Here is a 26,861-nt window from a genome sequence, read left to right as displayed (position 1 = left end):
GGGAGAGCTGGCTGATCTACCATTCTCCCTTTCCATTATCTAGATTTTTTAGAGGAGAATCTTAAGTTCAGTTCTCCAACTTTCCATTTCAGTTTGAGGATTCCTTCTTTAAAAAAATCACCAGCATTTTAGTGCAAGCCTCTCCTAATATAAACATTTCCCTAATATGATGCAATTTAGTAAATTCTGTTTCCTATCGTATGCATTTTCATGCACGTTTGTTCTTTTTTCATGCATTAACTTCGCTGCTATCGGGCCTCTGAGCATGCATGAAGTGTTATGCTTTTTCATGCAGAATACACCCAAACAGATATTTAAAGTCCACTGACTATCCATCTTGGCCTGAAGACTGTGAGAATATTGAAATGCGTTATATAGAGAAAGCGGGCTTTGTCCTCATCCCTGTTGAGTTCTACAAGGGGAGAGACTGAGGCTGAGGAGGAAGGAGTTGTAAATATGAAAGGAAATTGGGTGGGAGCTGGCTGAAGGGAGACTGAGGTTGGTGGGGCACTGCCCCATTTTCCCTCATGGACCAGCCTCCTCTGGTAGAGCAAAAGGCAGGAAGATCAACAGCAGGTGTTGTCGGAGCCAATGACAGGCAGCGCCACACTCCAATCAGTTGTAAGTAAGAGTGGGATCTCGCAGGTGGGATCTCGCTGACCGCAGACTGGAGAAGGGGGCGGGGGCAGGGAGCAGTGCCCTGTTCACCCAAATGGAACAGCCTCTCTCTGTGGTTCTTTATTTCCACAGTTCACTTTTGTTATCCACAATAAGATTAAATGCATAAACAAGGTGGGGGGAGGGTTGTCTTGCAGGTGGTGGATCCCTTCATACATTCAGAGCAGGCTGTATCGGTGGTCACCATCTTCCATGGAGTTTGGTCCAGCTCATTTCATCCCTGGCAGACTCCCGGCCCCTGACAAGAGCCTCACCCCACCGTCTTTCAAAACAGCTGGGGGGCTTGCTTCTCTCGAAGCTGTTTCGACTTAACTCTGACAATAAAATTTACCATTAAAAATAAATTTGTCTTGGCTTCACGCAGCCCTGGAAATCTGCAGGGGGAGTGATTCAGTGGGCCTGTCATGCCGCAGCATTCAGCCTGCTGAGCCGAGCACACTGGATCTTTTCCAAGTCCGGCAACTCATTTTCTCTTGCCGGAGCCCAAGAACGTACAGTTGGGTTGACGTTTAATTTAGCACCTAACATACCTTGACATAAACCCATAATACAATAGCAGTGGGGGAGGGAGATGGTGATGGTGAGAGGAGGAGGAGGAGGAAGAGAGGAGAGCAGGGCCAACTGATGGAATTGATTTTGTTTTGTTTTGTTTCTTTGGGTCTTCTACTTTTGCTCTGTCAACAATCAGCAGGTATGACAGGATGAAAGCTGCAATAAAGGGAGGATTGAGCAGTGAAAATTGGAAAGGGGAGCGCTCTTGGTTTCTGCTCCCACGGCGGTTGAACAAATGCGCCACCTAAACATGGAAAGAGTTGTGGCAGCATTGTGGCTTCCTGTTCCAGGATGGGGTTTGAGACCAAGCTGGAACCTGAGATTCAGACGTGCTGAAACACATTTGCCATTAGTATTTTGAGTGTGAAATTTTCACTTTGAGTCTGAAACTTGAATTTCAAGGTGAAATTTGTGTGTGATATCATCATCATCATCATTCAGATCCTTTGTTCCCAGGGTTGGATTCAAGTAGGCTTCCAACATTTAAAAACACCATTATGAAGTACAGTGGTACCTCGGGTTACAGACGCTTCAGGCTACAGATGCTTCAGGTTACAGACTCCACTAACCCAGAAATAGTACCTCAGGTTAAGAAATTTGCTTCAGGATAAGAACAGAAATCGCGCGGCAGCAGGAGGCCCTGTTAGCTAAAGTGGTACCTCAGGTTAAGAACAGTGTCAGGTTAAGAACGGACCTCTGGAATGAATTAAGTTCTTAACCCGAGGTACCACTGTAATATGAAGTAATAAAAGCTGAGTGGTTAAGACCAGTAATCCCCGTCACGGGGATTCAAACCGTCGACCTTCTGATCAGCAAGCTCTAGGCTCATTGGTTTAGACCACAGCGCCACCAGCGTCCTGTCAGCCAACCTAGATGGCTTGAAAAGAAGATTGGACAAATTCATGGAGGAGAGGGCTGTCAGTGGCTACCAGCCACAATGGCTGTGCTCTGCCATGTTGGATGCAGCAATTCTTCCAAATACCAGCTTCTGGAAACTGCAGGAGAGGAGAGTGCTGCTCTTGTGCTCAGATCCTGTTTGCAGGTTTCCCACAGGCAGCAGGGTTGCCACTGTGAGAACAGGATGCTGGACTAGACAAGCATTGGCCTGATGGCTATTCTTATGTTCTTACGTCAGGCAGTGAGTCTTTTAAGTACAGGATTGCACCCTACATCCAACAATGTAAGAGAGAGCATGCCAGTTCTGCTCCCCTGCTGGTGGAAGTTTGAAGTTCCTTCAAGGGAGTTTAGTTTTTGACAAATACAGATGAGTTTAATTGTCCTTACTCTTCTCTGGTGGGCATTTAAAAGAGTTTCAGGCCTAGAGTGTGGAAATGATGCCCATCAGGATTGATCCCACCATCCTTTCTTTTAAATGAAATATATTTGGAGGCAGTTGGCTGAGGTGTCCATTGTACATCTTAGATGCTGCTGTCATGCAGAATATACCCCAACCAGCATTCCTGGATGATTTCTGTAACTCCGCTTGCTGCTGCTGCTGCTGGAACAACATAGGGGGGGGGGGAGGTGCAGACTGATCCCAGCAGTAATTGTCCAGACTTCCTGGATCCTGCTAATAAAATACTCTCTCTGCCTTTCCCTCTTGGCAGAGTTTTGTCAACTGGGAGCACGCAGTCAGTCGTTCTCTCTCCTGCATAAGTGTGTTTCAGCTCACATTGCTGGGGTTCCCTGGAGAAAGCAGCAGCCCGCAGAAAGGAAAAGATTTTGGCAACATACGACAGACACACATACACAAAGGCATTGTTGTTGTTGCTGCTGCTACTGCTGTGTTTTGAACAAATGGTGCCCAAGCACAGTGCAGGAACTATTTATTTATCTCACTAAATTTATACCTTGCTTAATCAGGGCATAAGAGTGGACCCAACAACCTCAGAGCAGTTTGCAAAGAGAATAAAACAATAAGATTATCAGTGGGGAAAACACTCCATAAAACATTCGAAAGATAAAATCAGCAATAAACTAAACAGAGATTAAAACATACATCAGTGTTCTACATGTCTTGGTAGGCTTGTCTAAACAAAAATGTTTTTAGTTGTTTGTTGGCAAAAAAAGAACATTGAAGGCACCTGTCTGGTGTCAATATGGTGCTACCATGCATAAAGATTGATTTCTTACAAATGCAGTACAGCTGTTATGGGGCACCTGTAACAGTACCAGTTCCACAGGTTGAAGGAGCCCCACAAAGGACCACTATCCAGCCTCTACAGCAACCATTTCTTCTGCTACAATCCTGTTTTAGAAGTGGAGCAGAAGCTGGAACATCTGGGTGAGGCAGTGGGGACCTGCATCTGTCTTTGCCCCTCTATATTGACTCCTGTCTATCTTCTTGTAGATTGTAAACCACCTTGAGAATTTCTGTCATTTGGCAGAGACTAAATATACACTCCAACAGAGAAATAAATATGCAGAGGCTCTGTCTTCATTATGAACCCTGGACGTCACCCAAACACTCTTCTGAACATCCAGCGGAGAAATGAATCGTTCATTAACATCTGGGATTGCGTTGAGGTTTTTTTGGAAGCGGCTGTAGAACTCTCCTAATAGCACCCTGATCCTCTGCATCTTCAGAGTTAGCTAGGATTCATACAGCTTCTCTGTTCCTTAATTGTTCACAAGGGACCTCAGCACTGAGGCTTGGAAGATTGCTGGCTTGGTTTTATTTATTTTTAATATATTCTTTAAAACACACACAAAAATGCTGGGGCTCGGGGGAATGAGACCTTTTTATTTGTTTTACTTTATTTCATCCTTTGTCTCCCAGATAGACTGGTCAGGTTTCTCCTCACTCCCCACCCAACTCTCAAAATAAAATTATTCTAATGCCAAATGGAAAGGTTATCCAGACAGACAGTGAAAACCAAAGCATTTGACACAGCTGTGGCAGGGAGGGACAGGTGGGATATGAAGTAGGGAACGTGCAATACTGGAGACAGGTATGGAAGGCTCAGTGGTCCGCTTGGCATGCAGGAGGTCTGCGCATCAGTCCCAAAGCAGCATATTTTGAATTAAACAAATTATTGAGGAAGGACCTTAGCTCAGTGGTAAAACATTTGCTTGGCATGCAGAAGGTCCCAGATTCAACCCCCACTGGCATGTCCAGGTGGGGCTTGGAGAGACCCAAGATGGCTAGAGGGCCATATTTGACCTGCACACCTGAGGAGACATAGTCTTTGTTTATACTGGTAATTTCAAAGTGATTCTGGAGTGACAGGCAGGTGTCCACTGGTTGATTGCAAAGATGTTGTCTGTATCAGCATCAACTTTTGTTTGGGAAACTTGGGCAGGGTGGCGAATAAGGAGGAATAGGCTGGCATTTGATTTAACTTGAGCATCTTGGTAACAGATTAATGTTGGCATTTACTTTCTCTGCAATGCGCCTTTACACTTCTTCGAAGTTGGGAGCACTGCAAAAAAAAAAACAAAAAAAAACCACACACACCACACACACACACACACACACACACACACACACACTTTTCTTGGCTTCTTCTCTTTTGTTGGCATTTTATTCTTCCAAGACAAAAAGAAAATAGCCTTTTATTATTATTATTAATCATTTCTATAGCGCTTTTCATATGCAATGCTCTTTCACATCCTGATGGCATCCATCCTCACAATAGCCCAGTGCAATAAGCACTCCGTTTGTGGGGCTCACTGTTTGTCTGTGCGTGTAAGAATACAAGAAATGTAAGAACATAAGAAAAGTCTGCTGCAGGCCAATGGCCCTTGTGGCCCAGCATCCTGTCCTCACAGGGGTCAAGCAGATGCTTTAATGGAAAGCCTGAATAAGGGACCTGGGTGCCACAGTGCTCACCCCTCCTGTGGCTTCCAGAAACTGGTATTCAGAAGCATTTCTGCCTCCAACTGTAAAGGGAGAGCATGACCATCTGGGCTAATAGCCATTGATAGCCTTCTCCTCCATGAATTTGTCTAATCTTCTTTTAAATGAGGATTGTTATAGTTCTTGTTTTATTACATATTTTGTGTTTATGTTTTGCATTTTTATGCTGTGAACCACCCTGAGCTCTTCAGATGAAAGATGGTATACAAATATAATAAATAAGTAATAATAAAGCTGTCTAGATTGCCAGCCATCACTGCCTCCTGTGGGAGCAAGTCTGAACAAATATTAACTGTTGTGCATTGAACTTAATGCAAATTGGAGTTGATTTCACAATGGAGTGATTAAGGGGTTGTTCCATCATGCTTTGAGCTTGTGACGATCTATTCCTTGCCACCCACTCCACATATATGCCACACTGCAGATTCAAGAACAAGGGTGAGAGGACTCAAGCTTTGTGCCTCTGATGTACCCTGCCTTGCTTTGTATGCCTCTCAAATTTCAGTTTGGGTTGTCTTCACAGGAGGCAGCAATGGTCACCAGCTTGGATGGCGGTCAGATGTGATTGGGCAGTTTCATGGAGGACAGGGCTATCAATGGCTATTAGCCATGATGGCAGTGATCTACCTCCACAGCTGGAGGGGAGAGTGCCCTTGTGCTCAGGTTCTGCTTTTGGGCTTCCCATTGGGGGATCTGGTTGGTCACTGTGAGAAGAGGGTGCTGGACTAGATGGTCCAATCCCTCAGGACTCTTCTTATGTCCTTATGAAATTAATGAAAATGACTAAGTTATGTCCATCAGTTACAAAGTTCAGTTGACACCATTTCACATTCCAGCCACAGCGACCCAAAAGTAGGTAGGGTTCCAAACAGTGTGGTGTGGGCCTCTTTCAGGACCTTGGAGAGCTCCTGCAGAAAGCAACTGTTGTTATTTGCCTACTTTCATCTTCATTTTTTAAGGGAACACAATAAATTAAACATCTCGTAGTCTCCTTGATCCATAAAATCGGTAGTGGCATTGTTTCTATTGGCCAGGGAGCATGTGAGGACCAGGAATTTAAATGAGTGACATCAATGAAGGATTTCTAAATAACAGCTGTGCTCAAAGGGCTTCTCAGAACTCTCCACTCTTTCTGGCAGAGAAATTGGCAATGGGGAACCGTTATGCAACATTTCTCTGGGATGGGGGAGAAATCTATGGTGCAACCACATTTAGGATGTTGTGTACAGTTCTGGTTGCCTCACCTCAAAACGGAAATTGTAGAGTCTGAAAATTCCCAGGAAGGGCCAACCAAATGATCAAGTGGATGGAGCAACCCCCCTATGAGGAACGTTTGCAGCACTTGGGCCTTTTTTGTTTAGAGAAAAGGTAAGAGGTGACATGATAGAAGTTTATAAAATATTCATGGCAAGGAGAAAGTGGGCAGAGAAAAAAAATTCTCCTTCTCTCATTAATCTAGAACGCATGGACATCCAATTAAGCTGAATTTTGGAGGATTCAGAACAGATCAGATAACTTATGTTGAAAACCCACAAGCAAGACCTGAGCACAAGAGCCCTCTCTCCTCCTGCGGTTTCCAGCAATTGGTATTCAGAAGCATTCCTGCGTCTATCTGTGGAAGCAGAGCAAAGCCATCACATCCAGTAGCCATTAATAGCCTTGTCCTCTTTGAATTTGTCTAATCTTCTTTTAAAGCCATCTAGATTGATAGCCATCACGGCTTCCTGAAGAAGTGAGTTCCATAGTTTAACTGTGTACTGGGGGTGGTGGTGGAATCATTTATTTTATGCTAGTACTTCTCGGAGTAGGCCCACTGAAAATAATGGGTGTTACTAACTTAATTCATTAATTTTGGTGGTTCATATTTTTCTGGATACAGCCCAGAGGCATTAATCTGCCCTAAACCAAATGTACTCGTCCGTCCCAATATTCCTGCTGTGCATATATGAGACTGGAAGAAAGGAGAGATGCAAAAACAACAGTGCCTTCTGCTTTGAGATCCGCGCCGGCCCCCACCCCCACCCAGGGTTGGGGAACACGCTTCTCTTGGAAACATGCCATTACAGCCACCAAACAGCCACCGCACACACACACACCTCATCAGACATCATAATAATATTAATAATGAAAGGGCAGCTCTTTCTAACATCTTAGACCCTAGTGTAGAGCAGCTGACAGAAGCCTTGCATGCAAAACAGCCTCGTGAGCTTCATTCGAAGCAGAAGAGAATGGAAAACATGGGGCTGGGAGGGGGAAAGCCCTCCCAAACAAAAACACTGATCCAGTCCCTTCATTACCGAGGATCAAAAATCAAGACGAATGCTTTTCAGTTCACAACATCTGGGCTTGTGTGTTGGAACTCTGCAGGTCTTTTCCTCCCTCCTGTGAATTGATCGTGATAGGAACTTAAGGCCAGGGAAAGTCATCTGAGGTTCCAGGTGGCCACCACTCCACCAGTTCCTTTGCTGTGTCTACTCAGCACCATAGAGTTAGAAGGTGCTTTTCGAAATGGGCCAATCCAGCAGAACCTCCATGCCCAGAGGCAGTCTACCACCAAATACCAGTTGCTGGGAATCACAAGTGGTGAGAGTTGCTGTCATGCTCAGGTCCTGCTTGTGGGCTTCCCATTGGGGCATCTGGCCGACCACTGCGAGGACTGGATGAGTCCCCCCTGACCTGATCCAGCAGATCTTTCTTACATATTATGAGACCCTGGGCAAAACCTTAGCACAAGGGGCATGCTTCTGAAGAGCCCATGTATCTGAACTATTACAAGGACATCTTGCTGGGGACTTCTGATGATGTGTTATGACTCCCAATTCCTAAATTCCACCTAGGCCTCCTGTTGGTCCTGCTCCATTTGAACGCCTTCCCAATATTTCTGGGCCTCTTAACCTGTTGACCCAGTGCCAAAATAAGATTCATCGCTGGCCTGGATGTATGCATGAACCCTCCTCAAAGGTCCCTTTTTGTACTCACACCTGTACCCACTGCCCCCTGTTGTTCAAGGGGTTCCTTTCCTCATCCTCGAGTCTTCATTAGCCCACCCAAAGGAGGTGCTCAGATTGAGAGGGGAAGGTTAAGCGAACACCTAGGAAAAGAACACAATTCTCACTGCTCTGGGGTTGTGTGCCATACGGCTCTCTCTTGCTCTCATTCCAGTTTTATGTGTGTTCTGTTGAATTCCAATTAATGGCTAGTGGAGCAGGGTGGGCAGTATTCTGCTGGATTTCTTGAGGTGGGAATCTGCAGGCAATGGAGGGGCCTATGGAGGGGACAGAATTCACCAAGTTCCTTGGGGAACCTGTCCCCCAGCACTTAATTTGGCGGGAGAACACACATCACTGTTATAACAACAGGAAAACAAAACCCATTTTTTTCAGTGATCAACAACCCTACATCTTTATTCTCTTGCTCCCTCCTGGTTCTCATCACACGCGCATGCACACACACAAACACAAATGTTATTTTTTTCTTGTCTCCAAGCCTCCAGTTCTCCCTCATTCTTTCTCTCTCTTTCATTCTACCACAGAAGAATATTGATTGAAACGCTGGGTAATCCATTGTTTTTGCAAAAAAAAAAAATTGGCTTTGAACAGTCCCAGGTGGAAGCTGGGGGAATCTGCATGTGTTAGCTGCTTGCAAGTGCATCTGCCTTCATCCTCAGGAAAGAGGGGGGTAGGTTGGAGGAATTAAGATAGGAGGGTGCAGTAGCAGCTGGGCTGCTGCAGGAATGAAAACTGTTTCTTGTTAGTTTAGGGGAAACCAGGTGTGTCTTGTTCTTCAGGATCCCATTCTACATCAAGTGTCTCTGTTTATCAAAATATTTCTTTGTTTTATTTATGTCTTGCTCAAAGTGGTGTCTTGGTTCTTCTTCCCCTCCTCATTTAATCCCCCACAACAGCCCTGTGAGGTAGGTTAGGCTGAGAGGCAGTGACTGGCCCCAGGGCCATGCACACTGAGCTTCATGGCCAAGTGAGGATTTGAATCTTTGTCTCCCAGTTCCTAGTCTGACACTCTACAGAATACTGAAAGAAGACTGAGCAAGTGACTGTGCTCTGTCTCCACAACTTGAGGAAGAAATGCTTCCTTATAAAAGTTGCTGGAAACCACAGAAGAGGAGAATGATCTTGTATTCTGGTCCTGCTTGTGGGTTTTCCAGAAGAGGCATCTGGTTGGCCACTGTGAGAACAGGACGCTGGACTAGATTTATCCATCAGGGTCTTAGGCTCTTATGGCAGATACTTATGGTCACTGGTAGCATACTGTCCCTATTTGGCCTTTAGGAAAGATTTTAATAATGCCTTCAAAACTATATTACTACTAGATCTGGGGGCAAAGGTAGAGCACCAGGTTTGATTCCCCCCCCCCCCCACTCCAGCATCTTCAGGTAGAGTTGGGGGAGATTCCTTGTCTGAAATCCAGGAAAATGACTGCCAGCCAGTGGAGACAATACTGAACACATGGACCAATTGTCTAACTTGAGATAAGCCAGCTCCCTATATCATTCTACCCTTTATTTTAAAAACTGAGGACTAGAATCTTACTTTGTTTTGAGGGGAAGGACCTTAGCTCAGGGGCAGAGGATCTGTTTTGCATGCAGAAGATCCCAGATGCAATGGCATCTCCAGGCAGGGTTGGAAAAGATCTCCACCTGGAAACCCTGGAGAGCCTTGGCCAGTCATTGTAGTCAATACGGAGCTCAGATGGACCTGTGGTCTGACTCATTAGACGGCCGCATCTTTTGTTCCCTTGATGTACTGCACCAACTGCCTAAATGTTTGTCTAAAAGATTGGAGGGTTTAAAAATAAGCCTCGTGCAGAGGTGCTTCCTATAAGGGAGGCAAAATGGAACGAAGCTGCTTAAGGGATTTTGACATCCTCTCGGCTAGATTCAAGGAGACACTGCAAGCGTTCTGGAGAAGGACACAGGAAAACTGTTGTACCGTCAGCTCAGTAATGAAGTGGGGCAGTGACAAGTGGACAGCGTTCCCTTTATGAGGACTGAAGGCCCATCATTGATTTATATGATATATGGTGTGCACAACAATACTGGTGGACCCTTTTAAGGTGCTATTTATTGCAACTGGCTAGTGGAGGTCAGTTTCTCTCCGGTTGATTTGCAGGGTGGTTTTTTGTCCGTCCACCCCCCATTCTATCCCCAAGCACTGTGCAACAGAGACTTCAGGCCTTCTTTAAAAACATGCAGAGGCATTTTAGGAAAGGGTTCTACATGTTATGGAGAGAACAAATAGAGATATGTTTTTCTCTTTCTCTCATAGGACTAGAACTCGTGAACATTGCCTGTTGCAAGATCCAGGATGAATAAAAGACAAGCAAACGACAACATGAAAGAAGTTTGTGAAATTATGCACGGCATGGAGAAAGTGGACAGAGGAAAGTTTTTTCTCCCTAACACTAATGGACATCCCGCATAACACATGAACATCCTGTGAAGGTGAATGCTGGAAGATTCAGGACAGATAAAAGAGTGTACAGCTTACAGTGCATGGTTAAACGCATGGAACTCACTCCTGCAGGAGGCAGTGACAGCTACCAACTTAGATAGCTTTAAAAGAGGATTAGAAAAAATCGTGGATGAGAGGGCTATTAATGTCTACTAGCCATGGTGGCTTCGCTCTGCCACCACAGTTGGAGGCAGCAATACTAGTTGCTGGAAGCCACAGGATCCAGCAGCCAGGCTTTTCTCACAATCTTATGTTCCCCACTAGGCTGGACGCTGCGGGGGGGGGGCGGTGTTCAGAAAACCCAGGTGTGTGCATTGGAGGGTGGGGCAGGTATTTCCTGTCTGCCCCCTTAATACCCAGTTTGGGGTTTCCTAGTGTTTCCATTTGCCTCACCTTCTTTGCTCAATTAATTGTAACCGCTTACGGCACAGAAGTCACACCCTCAACAAAAAGGCTTAGGAGCAACACAGCAGGCATAAGCAATCAAGCAACACGGTCACTAGGCGCAACATTGACAGTAAATGGTTACCTGCTTTAACTGAAGGATATAGTCTTGGTTGACTTAGCTGTGGCTGCAGAAACCCTTTTAGGAATCAAGAAAGATGAATGAAGTTTAGGAAGAAGCTGGTCCTTCACACTCAGAGATATTTCATTTCCCTTCCTTCCCCCCTCCCCACCCTGTTTTGCTCTTGCACTTTCAATTAAGCCACGGAATTAATCTCTTGCAACAGACATTGGCTGTTGTCATTGCTTTTTAAAAAAGAAAGAAAGAAAACAAATCTAATTTGCATTGGGACTCCTAATTACTTTTACTGCATATGCCAACAATTGCAATGGAGGAAACATGGGAGGGAAGAGGAAGGAGAAATACTGGACTCTCTCGCAAGGTTTTCACACACAGTGGTGATAATTGTAGGGACTTGTGTGGTAGTCCCCATACCAGGAATCGTCAGAGGCAGAGTCCTCTGATAACAGCCCTGAGGAGCGGATGGATCCACTGCCTGGCCCATCCCATTTAGAGCTGAGGCCCCAGAACTTGCATCTCCTTCCCTGATCTCCAATGAGACCTCTCTACTTCCAGACATCAATGATTGGCTCATGGACTCCACAGAGTGAAGGCACCTGCCCCATGTTAATAGGCAGGGAGTTTCAAAGTTGTGGGTTCTGCCACATAAAAAGATCAATTCCTTACAATGCTGAATGAGAATTACAGACCGTCCAAGTGTCCCTATTTTCCAGGGATGTCCCTGATTTAGAGAAGCTGTCCTAGTTTCTGATTTGATCCTGGAACGTCCCACTTTTCATTAGGATGTCCTATTTTCTTTGGAGAAATGTTGGAGGGTATGGAGTTATCCAACTCCTGAGCAGTGTGAAGGCAATCCTGTATAGGGTTTTTTTAATGTTTCATTATGTTTTTCTATATGTTGGAAGCAGCTCAGAGTGGCTGGGGCAACCCAGTAAGATGTGTGGGGTACAAATAGTAAAATTATCATTATGAAATGGGACGTCCCTATTTTCATCAGAGAAATGTTGGAGGGTATAAGATTACATTGTGTCTGTAGCAGCATCGATTACTGTGAAGGACTTGGGAATGTGGTCTAGGGAGAATAATAACAGTGTCAAGGAGAGATCCAGAGGGTCACGTGGGATGTACCCTGTCCCTGTTTTACAGTAATCCTCCATGTCGCTGCCCTTACTCAAAGCAATATCCCCTTACAACAGGGGTCAGCAAACCTTTTCAGCAGGGGGCCAGTCCACTGTCCCTCAGACCTTGTGGGGGGCCGGATTATTTTTCTTGGGGGGGGGGGAGTGAAGAAATTCCTCTGCCCCACAAATAACCCAGAGATGCATTTTAAATAAAAGCACACATTCTACTAATGTAAAAACACGCTGATTCCCGGACTGCCCATAGGCCAGATTTAGGTGATTTGGCCAGATCAGGCCCCCGGGCCTTAGTTTGCCTACCCATGCCTTACAAGAGGGGCATCTTCCAAACTGCCCAGATCCAAGCTTTCTCTCCCCCCCCCCCGCAACACCCACAGGTAGGGTTGCCAGGTCAACAGCATCCCAGGCCCCTCGATTCCAGGGCCCAAACCTGAGACCTAGGAACAATCTCTGGTGGTCATGCATGGGGACCCAAGTGATGTCATGGGGGAAGCCCCTGGAGATGGAGGTTAACTGTGAGCAGGCATGGCAAGTAGGGATGGGGGGCCAAGGCTCCCCAAATATTTTCAATGAAGGGGCTGGACCCCCCCCCCAAAGTTCTGTGTCAGCTGTGTGCACATGCCGCAGGGCGTGCTAACATCACATGTGCAAGCCAGAGGGCGTCCACACAACATGTCAGCATGCTCCGTGGCATGCACAAGTGACATCAGCGTGCCATGGGGCATGCTGACGTTGCATAGCCCTGGCGCCCTCAAACACAGGGGAAAGGCAGTGCATGTGATTGGGAGAGGGGAGGAGGGCAACCCCGTCCCCTCCCAAAGGTCTGTTCTATATTTGAAGCCAAGCTGAAGCTTGCAAGCTGCATGCACAGTCCTCTTAATATTTTTTTTAATCATTAAGGGCCCTCTCACCCACCTGTATTTTCAAGCCCCCTAGCAGGAGAATTCAGGTAGGACCTGAAAGTCTTATAAACAATATTGGCAAGCTGAATGGTAATGGAAAACAGCCCAAAATCTTGGCACTACTCACCCTGGAATGTGGTTATAATGGAGAAAATTATGCATCCTTTGAGATTTTGACAGGGACTAGAACCTCCAGGCATCTTTTTATTATTATTATATGATTTGGCACTCCTTCGTTACATGTATAGCAAATCCATCATTTTCAAGATGACCCTCATCACAATCCTGGCAGATACAGAACACTATCCTTGATAATCAGAATAATGCTGATATTCTTTACTTGGGCTTTTGTTATTTTCCATCTCCATGCAACTGGACTCATTCTACAATTTTATGGTTTTTGTATTCCATCCTTTAATTTTCATCTTTTGCTACAGCTGTTCTCTCTGCTTTTTATATACGTTATCGAATGAAATAAAAATTATTCACAAGAAGGAAAAAAGAAAATAGACCTGGAGCTCTGGCTAACCTACCCGCAGGCAGGCAGATCTTTGCTCTTCAATTCCCCCTTTCTCCTCCACTTTTCTTTCTTTCTGCCATGCACAAGCAAGAGAGGTTGGTTGCATTAAGAAAAAAAATCATTGCCATTTCTTTTTCTTCTTTTTCTTCTTGGAACGGCAACCTATTTGCTATCGTTAACTATAGATGGGACACTTTCATGGCCAGGGCAGAGGCTTGGAAGGGTAGGGGGTGGCCCACTAGTAATGATTGCAGCTGGCAAGAAGCCTAGTTTGCTCAGGCAGGGGAGCCTGTCCCTTTCTGTTCTCTCTCCCTGCTATTCTCACCCCCTTTTCTCAAAAAAAGATTTTAAAAAAAATAAAAAATAGAGCCCATTGTCCCTGTGCAAGCTTCTAGATAGCCTGATAATGAGGCCTTTTCAGCAGCTGGTCAGTCAGTCCTTTCTTCTCAGTGGCACAAGGGCTAAAGTGTCCTTACCTGCTTCTGAACAGCCTCTCCTGCAAAGCACCCGGCTCACCTCCATTACACCTTCCAGCCTCTGATCCACTGCCTCCTGGGATGGAGTGGCTCCTCTGGGTGGCTCCCGGCAAAGTGCCAGGGATCCGAATCATAGAGCCATAGACTTGTAGAGTTGGAAGGGCCCTATAAGGGTCATCTAGTCCAACCCCCTGCAAAGCATGAACCACAGCTAAAGAATCCCTGACAATTCCCTTTAAAAACCTCCAGTGAAGGGGAGGCCACTGCTTTCCAAGGTCATAGAATCACAGAATTGATTCTATGTAGGGATTGCAGCCAAAGAATCCCCAACAGGTGGCCATCCAACATCTACTTTGAAAACTCCAATGAAGGAGGGCCGACAGCGTCCAGAGGGAGTCAGTGCCACTGCTGAATAGCATCTAAATGTGAATTAAAGTGCTCCTCCCTGGATAAATTCTGTGAAACTGTTTGTGTCCCCCATTCACATATTTTTTTCCCTCCATCCAAAAAATGAGAGTGGGGGAGAATTTCAACGGGCAGTTTTGCACAGCACACTAATATTTTTGTCAAGGTTTCCTTTCAGTGTCTCAAGTTACCAGCATTTCCCCTCTGGGAGTTTCCCATAGGAGACTGCTCTGCCAGCTAATAGATTTAGCTCTCATGGCTTCCCCCCCGTCCCCCGCCATTCACCCAGCAACTGACATGCCAAGCATAACACTTCGTTTTTGCTTAATTTCATTTTGCCGCTTGTCCTTTTGGCCCTGCCGTTACGCCCCTCAAGAATTCCTATCCTCCTTCCCTCTTCACTTGCCTCTACTCCAAGCAAGCCTTTTGCATAATCTGATTTGGGCAGAGTCTCTCCCCCACCCCTCGCTGCCGGCCCCCTCTACCCTTCAGCTTCATCCTCATCTCGCCAAGTTGTTAAGCATTTGATCCACCTGCAGTGTTTATTTGGCAGAATCCCAAAGCTACTTCCACCTTCTTTTCATAAAAAACAAAGATACTTGTCTACATATCGGATTTGCACTAGTCTGACTGTCACGGCTCCCAAAGGCTCCTGGGATTTGTAGTCATTATCTCGGCAGGATGGGCAAGTCTAGAGTTTCTGCTCTGTGACGCTTCTGTGTTTGTTCGCTCGTCAGTTCATTCATCCATTAAGTGAGGTGTGTTTTAAATCCCTGTGAGGGGGAGGAAGGTTAAACCCCCGCCTTGCAAGCCCAGGGCCTCTCTCTGTGTGTGTGTATATGAGAGACAGACATAGAGGTACAGTGGTACCTCGGGTTCAGAACTTAATTCGTTCTGGAGGTCCGTACTTAACCTGAAACTGTTCTTAACCTGAAGCACCACCTTAGCTAATGGGGTCTCCTGCTGCCGCCGCACCACCGCTGCACGATTTCTGTTCTCATCCTGAAGCAAAGTTCTTAACCCAAGGTACTATTTCTGGGTTAGCGGAGTCTGTAACCTGAAACGTATGTAACCCGGGGTACCACTGTATATAGATATTTCTAAAAATGAATAGATAAGTTGCTTTGTAGGTATTGTTTTGGTAAGGTTCACAACAACCCTGCAAGGTAGGTCAGTGAGTGTGATGATTATCCCTCCATGTTGTAAGTTGGGAGCTCAGGGGGAAATACTGCCTATTCTTTTATTGGGGGAAGCTCAAGCTTGAACCAGGGATCTTGTGACTCTCTTCTCAAATAAATAGTGGCTATTCTACCCTAACTCTCAACCAGAAAGTTGTCGTCGTCTTCTTCTTCTTCTTCTTCTTCTTCTTCTTCTTCTTCTTCTTCTTCTTATTTTGCTGAATTTATATCCCACTTTTTCTCCAAGGAGCTGGAGATGCTGTATGTTGTTCCCACCCCCACCCCGTTTAATCCCCACAACAACCCTGTGAGGTAGGGTAAGCTAAGAGGCAGTGGCTGGCCCACAGTCACCCAGTCGGCTTCATGGCTAAGTGGGAATTTTATCCCTAGGCTTCCAGGTTCTTGCCCAGCACTCTTAACAACTACACCACACTGGTTCTCATGATGTAGAGGTGTCCATGGCAGAAGTGAGGGGATGGGTGCATAAACACAGAGGCTCTGAAGCCCCAGGAAGCCAATGGATGGAGTTTGCAAGAGGAGAAAAAGGGTTACGCCCTCTTTTCCACCAGCCACACTCCTCACTAGCCCTGCTCCACATCTTCCTTGAGTGTTATTGCCTGGCTGTAAATGTGTCCTTGAACTCAGATCATGCCGTTTGACTCACTGGATGGAGCATAGAGAAGGGTGGGTGAGTGTGTGTAAAATCAAACCAAATGTGCAAAGGTAACATTTGTATTCAGTGCTCTGCCCATTTTTGCCCCTGGCCCCAGTGCAAGGGTTGCATATTTCAATGTCGACTGCTACATCCTGTATTCAATACAGGATACTGATTGTCTTGTATTTCTGCTCCTCCCTTTCTGTCTCTAGGCCAAGTTAGGGATCCTCTCCAAATGCATCTGTGTGAAAGGTCATGTATTTAAGCTCTGGGGTAACCAAGCACAGATAGATTTACAAATTCACGTGCATGTGTGTGTGCATGTGCATGTGTGACAAATTCCAGAGAGGCTATCCTGTTAGGGTACAATAGATTGCAATAGATTGCTTTGAAGTCACTTCAGCACGAGATGAAAAAAATATCACCCCAAACCATCCTGCCACGCCCTGCCCTATATTTTGCCAGAACAAAGGTGACAGCCCTAGACCCCACCCACTGCCAGCACATGGCCCCCAGAAGGCTGCTCAGAAGGGGATGTGGCCCTTGGTCCAAAATAATAGGCTCCCTGCCCCTGGAACGAAATAACCAGAAAGCCTGAAAGCCCCACCACCACCCACCCACAGAAAGAGTAAGAATACCTGGCATTTACAAAATAATAATACCCGACTGACATTACACTTCAGAGCGTTGGAAGCACTTTGCATAGCATTACACTTCAGAGGAGTAATCTTGTCACCAATTACCAAGGCTGCATGATTGCTCCCTCTTCTTACCTTTGCAGGTATCTGAAGAGTGACAGCCTTGACTGTTTTGCAAACTTCTAGCCCCACTTGGAGCAAAAGCCCCTCTCAGCTACACTGGAGTGTTTTGCCACTGAGGCAAAATAGAAAGGGCCACCTCTCCCCATGTTGACGTCCCCTGCTGTTGACCCTCCACTCTGATGACAACTTTCCCACTGATTCCACACACACCCTGGCAAGGTGGGATGGTTGAGGAAGAGGAGGAGGCAAAGAGGGGAGGAGGGGGAGGTGGTGAGTGATGAGTGGCAAGCGGCGCACTCCTTGTGGGCTAATATCTGCAGACCCTCCCAATGGTCCCATGCACTCCTTGTGGGCCAATATATGCAGACCCTCCCAATGGTCCCATGCCCGTCAACCTGAGGCAATTGCTTCACCTTGCCTCCTAGGCAGGCTGGGCCTGCCCTGAACCCCCACCCCACCAGATTGTAGAGGTGAGCTAAGGCCAATATGAAGGAAAGATGGACAAATCTGCCACTGTGCAGTCTTAAGTTTGCTCCATTTGCTATTTCTTTTCAACTCCACATGCATTTTATTGCCACCCATTGTAATGTGAGCCAGTGTGGGGTGGGGGCTAAAGTGTCAGACTAAGATCTGGAAGGTAAAGGTAAAGGTACCCCTGCCCGTACGGGCCAGTCTTGACAGACTCTGGGGTTGTGCGCCCATCTCACTTAAGAGGCCAGGGGCCAGCGCTGTCCGGAGACACTTCCGGGTCACGTGGCCAGCGTGACAAAGCTGCATCTGGCGAGCCAGAGCCGCACACGGAAACGCCGTTTACCTTCCCGCTGGTAAGCAGTCCCTATTTATCTACTTGCACCCGGAGGTGCTTTCAAACTGCTAGGTTGGCAGGCGCTGGGACCGAGCAGCGGGAGCGCACCCCGCTGCAGGGATTCGAACCGCCGACCTTTCGAACGGCAAGTCCTAGGTGCTGAGGCTTTAACCCACAGCGCCACCTGCGTCCCCTAAGATCTGGAAGAGCAGGGCTCAAATCCCCAGTTTGGCCATGAAGTCATGGGAGAGGCTTTGGGCCAGTCACTGCCTCTCAGCCTAACCAACCTCACAGGGTTGTTGTGGGGATTAAATGAGGAAGGGAAGAACCATGTACACCTTCTTGTGCTCTGTGGAGGGAGAAAAAGGTGTGGGATAGAAATGCAGCAAAATAAATAAATGAATACATCAGCATGTGTACATAATTTTGCTTAAAATATGCACTTTTTGCAAGAACTGCTCCTCCAATAGAATGCATCATTATACATCATTTCCGATATTATTTCCAGTCTTCATACATATCTTACACAAATGCACAAATCTCCTATGGCATTCTTTAGTTGGAGATCTCCATCGGGAAATTCAGGCAAGTTCCGGAATGGGGAAGAAATTCAGTTGCACTGAAGGCAAATCAATCAAATTCAATTTCTGATCTGAAACCATACAAGCACCAAAACACAGCCATCCTCCAGAATCTGCACTTATCTAGCATTTGGTGGCTGTTCTTGGCAATTCTAGGATCACTCAATGCAAAAAAACCCACATTTTTAACTGAAATTTCTCTGAAGCCTGTCATTGTTTTTAGAATGTTTTGATCTTTTGCTTTGTTTTTCATTTTAAATTGTGGATCTGTTTCCCTCCCTGTGCTCCCTAGGGGTGTGATGGTTGAGGGGAAGGATAAGAATATCAGAAAAACCCTGCTGAATCAGGCCAATGGCCTATCTAGTCCAGTATCCTATTCTCACAATGGCTGGGCCGGTGCCTCAGTAGGAAGCCTGCAAGCAGGAGCCAGACAGAAGAGTACAGTGGTACCTCGGGTTAAGTACTTAATTCGTTCCAGAGGTCCGTTCTTAACCTGAAACTGTTCTTAACCTGAAGCACCACTTTAGCTAATGGGGCCTCCCACTGCCACCGCGCCACCGGAGCACGATTTCTGTTCTCATCCTGAAGCCAAGTTCTTAACCTGAAGCACTATTTCTGGGTTAACAGAGTCTGTAACCTGAAGCGTATGTAACCCGAGGTACCACTGTACTTCCCCATCCTGTGGCTTCCAGCAACTGGGATTCCAACCTGAGATAAATTCAATAAATTGACGATGAAATAACTGAATTTTGCAGTGCAGTTCTCCAACCAACTGGTGTTACAAAACTGCGTGTGTTAGGGAAAGTTTGCATTAAAATGAAGGTGTTCAGGGAGAAAGCATACAACATGCATTAGGGGAGGTTGCTTGCAAAAATGTGTGCATTAGTCAAAATGCCATACGGAAATGTATGTTTTTGGAGAAATTTGCTCTGAAATGCCAATGAATTTTCATGAGATTTTATATACAAACACTTCGTTGCAGAAATAGATCAGTTGGTTAACAGCATGGTACTGATACTCCCTGTATGGATTGTACAAGGTTCAGTCCCTGCATGGGACAGCTGCATCTTTCTGCATTGCAGGGGGATGGACTAGATGCTCCTCAGGGTCCCTTCCAACTCTAAAAACTCTATGATTCTATTATTCTTTCTCTATGAAATGTAAGGAAATTACTTCAAGACCAGGAAAATAAGGCAAAGGTTGCTGGCCTCTGTCAAGGACATGGCAGTGAGGCCAGGCCAGACTCTGCAGCCCAGAAGCACCCCCAGCAGAAGGCAGGCAAGCAGGGATGGATGGGGAGCCAGGGGTGGGGCCATCCAGGACATGCCTGGGGGGTGGCGCCGACATTCCCCCGACAGGCTGTTCTGCCACCTATGCCGGGGTGGGGGAGGGATCCCCACGGAAGCCACCAACTGCATGGGGGTGCCTGGGTGCTTCCTCACAATTTTGCACCCAGGGACACAGCCCCCTGCCCCCCTGCTATGCCACTGAAAGGAAGTGGCCATATTGACCGATTCTTCCATCTCTAGGGAATTTTATAATGATGATGATAATAATAATAATAATAATAATAATAATAATAATTATTATTATTATTTTTATAATTTGAAATTTTATATAATTTTTTATAATTTGAAATTTTGAATTTCAAAGGAGAGACCTGCTTTTGTTCCAGAAGTGGGATGAACATCTGAGCCCCATGGGAATTCCAGAGGGTGGTGACATGAGAAGAGTTTTGTTTTTGTTTTTTACTGGTGGCTCCCCACCTGCAGAATGCTGTCCAGGGAGGCTCAGCTGGCACCATCATGGGATAGCTTTTGGTGCCACGCAAAAGGCTTTTGGCTTTTAAATTATCTGTGGCCTCTATGACTGACTCAGATGTTTTCATCCTGCCTTTAAAAAACAGGATTGTCTTTTTTATGCTGGTTTCAATTTATGTGGTTTCATAGAATCATCAGGTTGGAATGGGCACAAGGGTCATCTAGTCTAACCCCCAGCAATGTAGGAATCACAGCTAAAGAGTCCCCAGTAGTGGTCATCCAACCAACCTACATTTCAAAACCTTCATTGAAAGAAAGTCCACCACCTTCTGAGGTAGTCTGTTCATTTGTAAGTCGCTTTGCATTGCTTTGGTTTTTAAAAAGTCACAATAAATTTAATAGCAAACAATTTTCCCCACATCCCTAGGATATCTCCTGTCCTACCCGCCCTGCCTTCAACTCATGATGTGAGCATTTGTCTCTGCAAGTAATGAATTGTGACGTTATTCGTTGGAAAGTGGATTGACAGTGTTGGGATGTCCGTGTTCCTCCTCCCTTTCATAAATTTAAAAGGATGTCCTTGAAAAAGCAAAATTAACAGCAGATCAAAAATGACATCCAGACTCAGCCGCAATGTTTGTTCAGGGCTTTGGTAAATCAGAAACCCCATCACATGGAATCGTTTCAGTTACAAACCCTCCAACATTTCTCCAATTGAAAGAGGGATATCCTATTCCATACCCTCCAACGTTTCCCTGATGAAAATAGGGATGTCCTAAGCAAAAAAAAAAAAAAAAAAAAGGCATTTCAGGATTAAATTAGAAACCAGGATGACTTCTGAAAATCCAGGACTGTCCCTGGAAAATAGGGGCACTTGGAGGGTCTTGCCTCCCCATTCTGAAGGAGGAGCCAGAGTGGTCCAGCTTTAGTGGGGAGGCTGTTGTCAAGGCAACCATGACTCACCCAGCCCAGTCTATGTGACATCACTCATTGCTGGTTTCAAAGGCACCAACTGCAAGTGATCAGCAGTTGGCAGTGAGGAGCAGAGTGAAAGAGTTGGCAGTGAGTTTGAAGCCCTGGCCCCCAAGGCAATGATCAGGTCCATTGCTGTGGGCCTCCTCTGCCTCATCCGGAGTTCCCAGAGGTGAGCTGGGCAGAGGGAGGGGCTGGTCCAAGGTCACCCTGTGAGCGTGGTGGCGGAGGGATGGCTTGAACCCAGGGCTCCAGTTTCTCAACTTCTCCCCATTCTCTCCTAGCTTCAAGAGGCTGCGAGAGTTGCTGCAAGAGGAACAAGGTCCACCCCCTGGTCTCCAAGAAAGATCCTTATGGGTCGCCAGGAGGTGGAAACAGGCAAGTCTGGGGCTCCAGGTGAGCGATTGTTCTGTTGCTGAGAGGAAGATGATTGCGAGGCCTGTAAGACTCTGATGATAATGGAGTCCGGAGGAGACTGACCTCTGCTTGGAGGAGACTTGGAGGAAGGCAGAGGTGGTTAATTTGTATTTTACTTTATTTTTTACCTTTTTCCTTTGTTTCACCTGCAGAGTTGCCAGCCCAGGGCCCACCGTTGGAGCTCCGCTCTTTGAGGAGGTTCACAGTGGAGCCCCTTGGGAAGATGATCTTCATGTGGCCGGGCGAACTTGGGAAGGGTACCTCAGCCTCCACCATCTTTGGCATTTAAAGCCGAGCTCTGGGAGGCAGTGGGGTGGCAGTCCTTGGATAGGACATGCCAACATGCCCCCCAAGGGCACCCTGGGGGCCGGAGAGACCGCCTCTGGTGCCCACAGGTTCACCTTTCGCCCCCACCGAAATCAGGCTTGAAATGAACATCTTTTGGTAGCCAACAGAATAGGGGCAGTTTGGGCTTGGGAGGGTGGGATATGGCACCTCCAGGGGTTTCCCATCCCTTAAATGGCATTCTCTTCTTTCCCTTTCCCTTCCACCCAGACGGAGTCCTCATCAAAGACCTTGAGGCGGGGAGAGGGAGATCTTGTCAAGTTAAGTCCGGCCACAAAGAGTGACAACCATGGGTGTAGCCAGGATTTTGGTTGGGGGGGGGCTTTCATTTTGGGGCCAGAACCTCAGTTTGCTATGTGTTTTTATTGGTTTTTATTGATGGGGCAGCTTCCCCCCTGCCCCCCAGCTATGCCTATGGTGACAAGAGACTTCCCAGGCAAGTTCAGATACAAGAATAAGATGGGAGATAGCTCTTCTCTTTCGGCTCACACCAGGGAACTCTCCCTGCAAATGGCACATGCTATTTGACATCACAATGAATTTATTTTGTACACTTAGGGGTGCCTCCCCACCATGCCAGGATCCTGAGACCCACAGGCATATCTGGCAGGACGGCGCCAAACAAAGGGTCCTGGACCAAAGTATTTTCTGAGATCTTTTTGATAACTGGGCCAACAATTCACCCTTCTCCTTGTCTGGCTCTTTTGAATGTGTATGTTTGGATCAAGACCTTAATAACAAGGAACTGATTTTGTATCTGTTGACACTGGCTGGGACCACAACTGCCAAATTTTGGAAGACCTCAGCAGGGCAGATTCCTCACTCCTTCCCAAAGATGAGACTGTCAAGGCCCTTCTTCTGTGGAGATCGGGATTGGCAACTGGCGTCCCTGGGACCAAACTGCCCTCCTGAGACAAATCAGCTTGTCTAAGCCACAAACATGTCTTGAGGAACTGGATTTCTTGGAGTCTTTCTCCTCCCTCCTCCCTCCTCCCTCCTCCTTCAAAGCCCAACTGCCTTTAACTGTCTCTCACACACACCTGTCCCAACTGTCTCCTGCCTGTCACACTCCATCCTCAGCCAATCAGCACGCAGCACACCCCAAGGTTCCATCCTCCTCTCACAGCCCACTCACTGCTCTCACTTTACCTTATATCCCACAAATGTTTCTCTACACAGCATTTTACCACATGTCCCTTAATATACAAACCTACACAGGTCAGTTAACAACGACAAACACCTGTCCATTTGACTGGGTTGCCCCAGGCATTCTGGATAGCTTCCAATATAAAGAAAGACATAATAAAACATTAAACTTTTTTAAAAAAACTTCCCTATACAGGGCTGCATTCAGATGGCTTGGGGGGGGGGCATAACTCCATACCCTCCAATATTTCTCCAATGAAAATAGGGACGTCCTGAGGAAAAGCAAGACTTTCCAGGATCTAATCAGAAACCAGGGTGATTGGAAAATAGGAAAATATGGACGCTGTCAGGAATCGCTCCAGGTGACTCAAGTAAGTAAGCTGAGCTGAATGGAACAATGAGGGAATGCCTAACAGATCCTCACTGCCTCCTGGCTTGCTTTTGCCCTGGTGTTTTGGAAGCTTCTGAAAATACCCTTCAAATCAGCTGCTTGGATATAGGAGAGAGCGTTGGCCTGGCCTGAGACCTCGGAACTGCCCACCAGGTGCTTTCTCAGATGAAAATAGGAACATCCTATTCAATAATAAAGGGACGTGGGTGGTGCTGTGGGTTAAAGCACAGAGCCTAGGACTTGCCAATCAGAAGGTCGGTGGTTCGAATCCCCGCGACGGGGTGAGCTCCCGTTGCTCGGTCCCTGCTCCTGCCAGCCTAGCAGTTAAAAAGCACGTCAAAGTGCAAGTAGATAAATAGGTACCGCTCCAGCAAGAAGGTAAACAGCGTTTCCGTGCGCTGCTCTGGTTCACCAGAGCTTAGTCATGCCGGCCACATGTACGCCGGCTCCCTCAGCCAATAAAGCTAGATGAGCACCACAACCCCAGAGTCGGTCACAACTGGACCTAATTGTCAGGGGTCCCTTTACCTTTAAATAATAATAATAATAATAATAATAATAATAATAATAATAATAATTATTATTTTACTATTTATACCCTGCCCATCTGACTGGGTTGCTTCTAACAACTTTAAAAATATAATAAAACATTTAAAAACTTCCCTATACACGGTTGCCTTCAGATGTCTTCTAAAGACTGTATAGTGTTTTATCTCCTTGGCTGTGAGGTTGCGAAACTCCATACCCTCCAGCATTTTGCCTATTAAAATAGGGATATCTTATTTCATACGCTCCAGCATTTTTCCAGTGAAAATAGGGACATCCTATTCCATACCCCCCCCCCAGCATTTCTCTGATGAAAATAGTGACGTCCTATAATTACAAACTTCTCGTATTTCTCTGCCTCCTATGTTCTTCTTTTTTCTTATTCTTCTTGTTTAGAAATGGGTTTCTTTTGAAGATTGGAGGGGAAACAATCTGATTTTTGTTGGCTAAATCAGATTGACAATGGGAATATTTCTTTCTCTCTTTTGATATTTCTCTGCTTGAAAAGAAATGTCCACAGATCGATGGATGTCCCATTTTGTGCAGCACTGGTGAGGATGAAAAAAGTTTTCCTGCCTTTCAAATAACAAAACGGTGTAACACTAGAAACAAGGCTCCCATTACTTTGATGGTTAAAAAACAGACTCTGGGAACAAGCTCACCCCCCACCCCTTTCTGATATTTTGCAAACTTGGTCCAAAGGGCAGATATCACTGGATGGCAAAGTTCTGGAGGGCTCAGAATATAAGCTTTTTGGTCTTTTATTGCAGCACATATAAACTGTACCACAAAACCTCCAAAATGAAGTTTTAAATGGATGGACGGTTGTAGCATCTACTGGGCTTGCCTCTTTACAGTATTTTTACTGCTGGTCCTTAAAACCCCACAAACATCATCAAAGCAACATTTTACCTTCCAGCTGACATAAAGAGAATTGTTTTCTTGCAAGGAGTCAACGGGAGGTGATGTTGCAAGGGAAACTGGCTCACAGCTGGTGTTCTGAAAATGTGGTCTACCCACCCAAAGGAATCCAAAGCTTAGCCCAGTATTAGCAACACTGGCAGGCAGCTGCCTTATACCAAGACAAGTGATCCATCTAGCTCAGTGTTGTCAACACTGAAACTCTCAAGGGTTTTAGGCAAGGATGTAGCCAGCCCTTTTTGGAGATGCCAGGGATTAAACCTGGGACCTTCTGTGTGCAAAGCAGATGGTCCACCATGGAACTATAGATGCTCCTGAAGAACATAGGAAGCTGCCTTATACTGAGTCAGGCCATTGGTCCATCTAGCTCAGTATTGTCAACACTGACTGGCAGAAGCTCTCCGGGGTTTCAGAGAAGGATCTTTCTCAGCCATGCCTGGAGGATGCCAGGAATTGATCCAGGGACTTTTTGCCTGCAAAGTAGAAGCTCTATCACTGAGCTACAGCCATTCTTTAATTACATTAGAGGAAGGAGGCCTTCTGAGCTGGATCCAGTGTCAGCAGCACTGGGATGGCCAGTTAATAAATTCATTGGATTCTGCCTTACACTGAGTGAGATTGTTGGCCTGCCTAGCTTAGTATTGCCTGCACTGGCTGGCAGTGGCTCTCCAGGATTTCAGACAAGAAATCCTAGCCCTACAGAGATGCTGGAGATGGAATCTGGAAGTATTTGATGAACTTACAACTCAACTCCCAGCTAGGAATAACACTGAGCTGAGATTACCAGTTGCCCTGGAGATGCAGAAACCAAAGTATAGTGTGGCTACACCCCTCATCTAGAGCATGAGCCTTACTAGGTTGCATCATCATGTGGGATGCTGTACTTGAGGTGCAGGTTAAGAGAGACAGTGTGGTATAGTAGTTAGATTTCTGGACTAGTACCTGAGAGACCAGGGTTCATAACTCAGTCATGAAGCTCACTGGGTGACCTTGGGCCATTCACTGCTCCTCAGCTAACCTCACAGAGATGTTGTGAGGTTAAAAAGGGCAGGGCAGGAAACTATATAGAGTTATCATTAATTATATCTCTATGTCAACTTTCTTCCAAGGAGTTGAAGGTGGAATATAGATGATGATGATGATGATGATGATGATGATGGGCCTAAGAAAAGGCACAGATGCCCATGGCCACACACACCACTTATCACCAGATCTCCATTTTGTCCTTATTAAATCTATGACATGCTTGGGAAAATAGTGCTAATAATTCAGCTCCCTGCTAAAGGATCTTTGAAGCCAGGAGCTTATTAAAGCAACAAGACTTAGCATTTCAGTGGCACCTTTTTCTCAAAGAAATCAAAGCCCTTTGCAAACATTACTTAACTAAAATGAACAGCACCTCCGGGATATGTTGTTATTCTATTATAATACTAATATCGGAGGAAGGCGCAATGAGATCCAAGGAAGTCAAGGCAAATTTTCTTAATGTAAAGTCCTTTATCTCTCCCCCCCACACACACACCTCTTAATAAATGTCTGTGCATCTCACAGCCTTGTTTCCTTCAGATTTTTAATTCAAGATGCACGCAGAAACTTTTAATGTGCACAGTGTTTTACATATTTTGCTCTGCTCGTATTTTGCATTACCCCTGTGGAGCGTTGTTGAAACACTCCTGACAACACACAAACATGACATCCCACATCTTCAATTGATGGGATTCAAGATTATGGAAGTTTTCTTTTGTTGGGGGCGGTGGAAGATTTGCTTTAAAAAGAAAGAAAAGAAAATGAACCATTTCTTTCAAGCTGAAACAAATAAAGATTCTGTAATTTGCCTCCTCTACCAGATGTTCTGCTT

General features: G+C 46.0%; 1 long non-coding RNA gene across 4 annotated transcripts in view; it reads left to right on the top strand.

The window, feature by feature from the left end:
• Positions 1–26,861, top strand: part of LOC310836342 — a 121,867-nt gene that overhangs the window by 93,423 nt on the left and 1,583 nt on the right. Inside the window, exons 1-3 of one of the 4 annotated variants that reach the window (XR_014560015.1) lie at positions 21,066–21,409; positions 21,522–23,516; positions 24,479–24,633. This is a non-coding gene — a long non-coding RNA (uncharacterized lncRNA). Of the gene's footprint in view, positions 1–21,065; positions 21,410–21,521; positions 23,517–24,478; positions 24,634–26,861 lie in introns of those variants that run through there. The other 3 variants (XR_014560018.1, XR_014560017.1, XR_014560016.1) reach the window with 3 other exon arrangements.

This window comes from Podarcis gaigeae (genome assembly GCF_964106915.1).
Source record: "Podarcis gaigeae genome assembly, chromosome: Z".
Lineage (NCBI taxonomy): Eukaryota > Metazoa > Chordata > Lepidosauria > Squamata > Lacertidae > Podarcis > Podarcis gaigeae.
The sequence above is the reverse complement of the archived record's forward strand: the minus strand, read 5'-3'. Positions and strand labels throughout refer to the sequence as shown.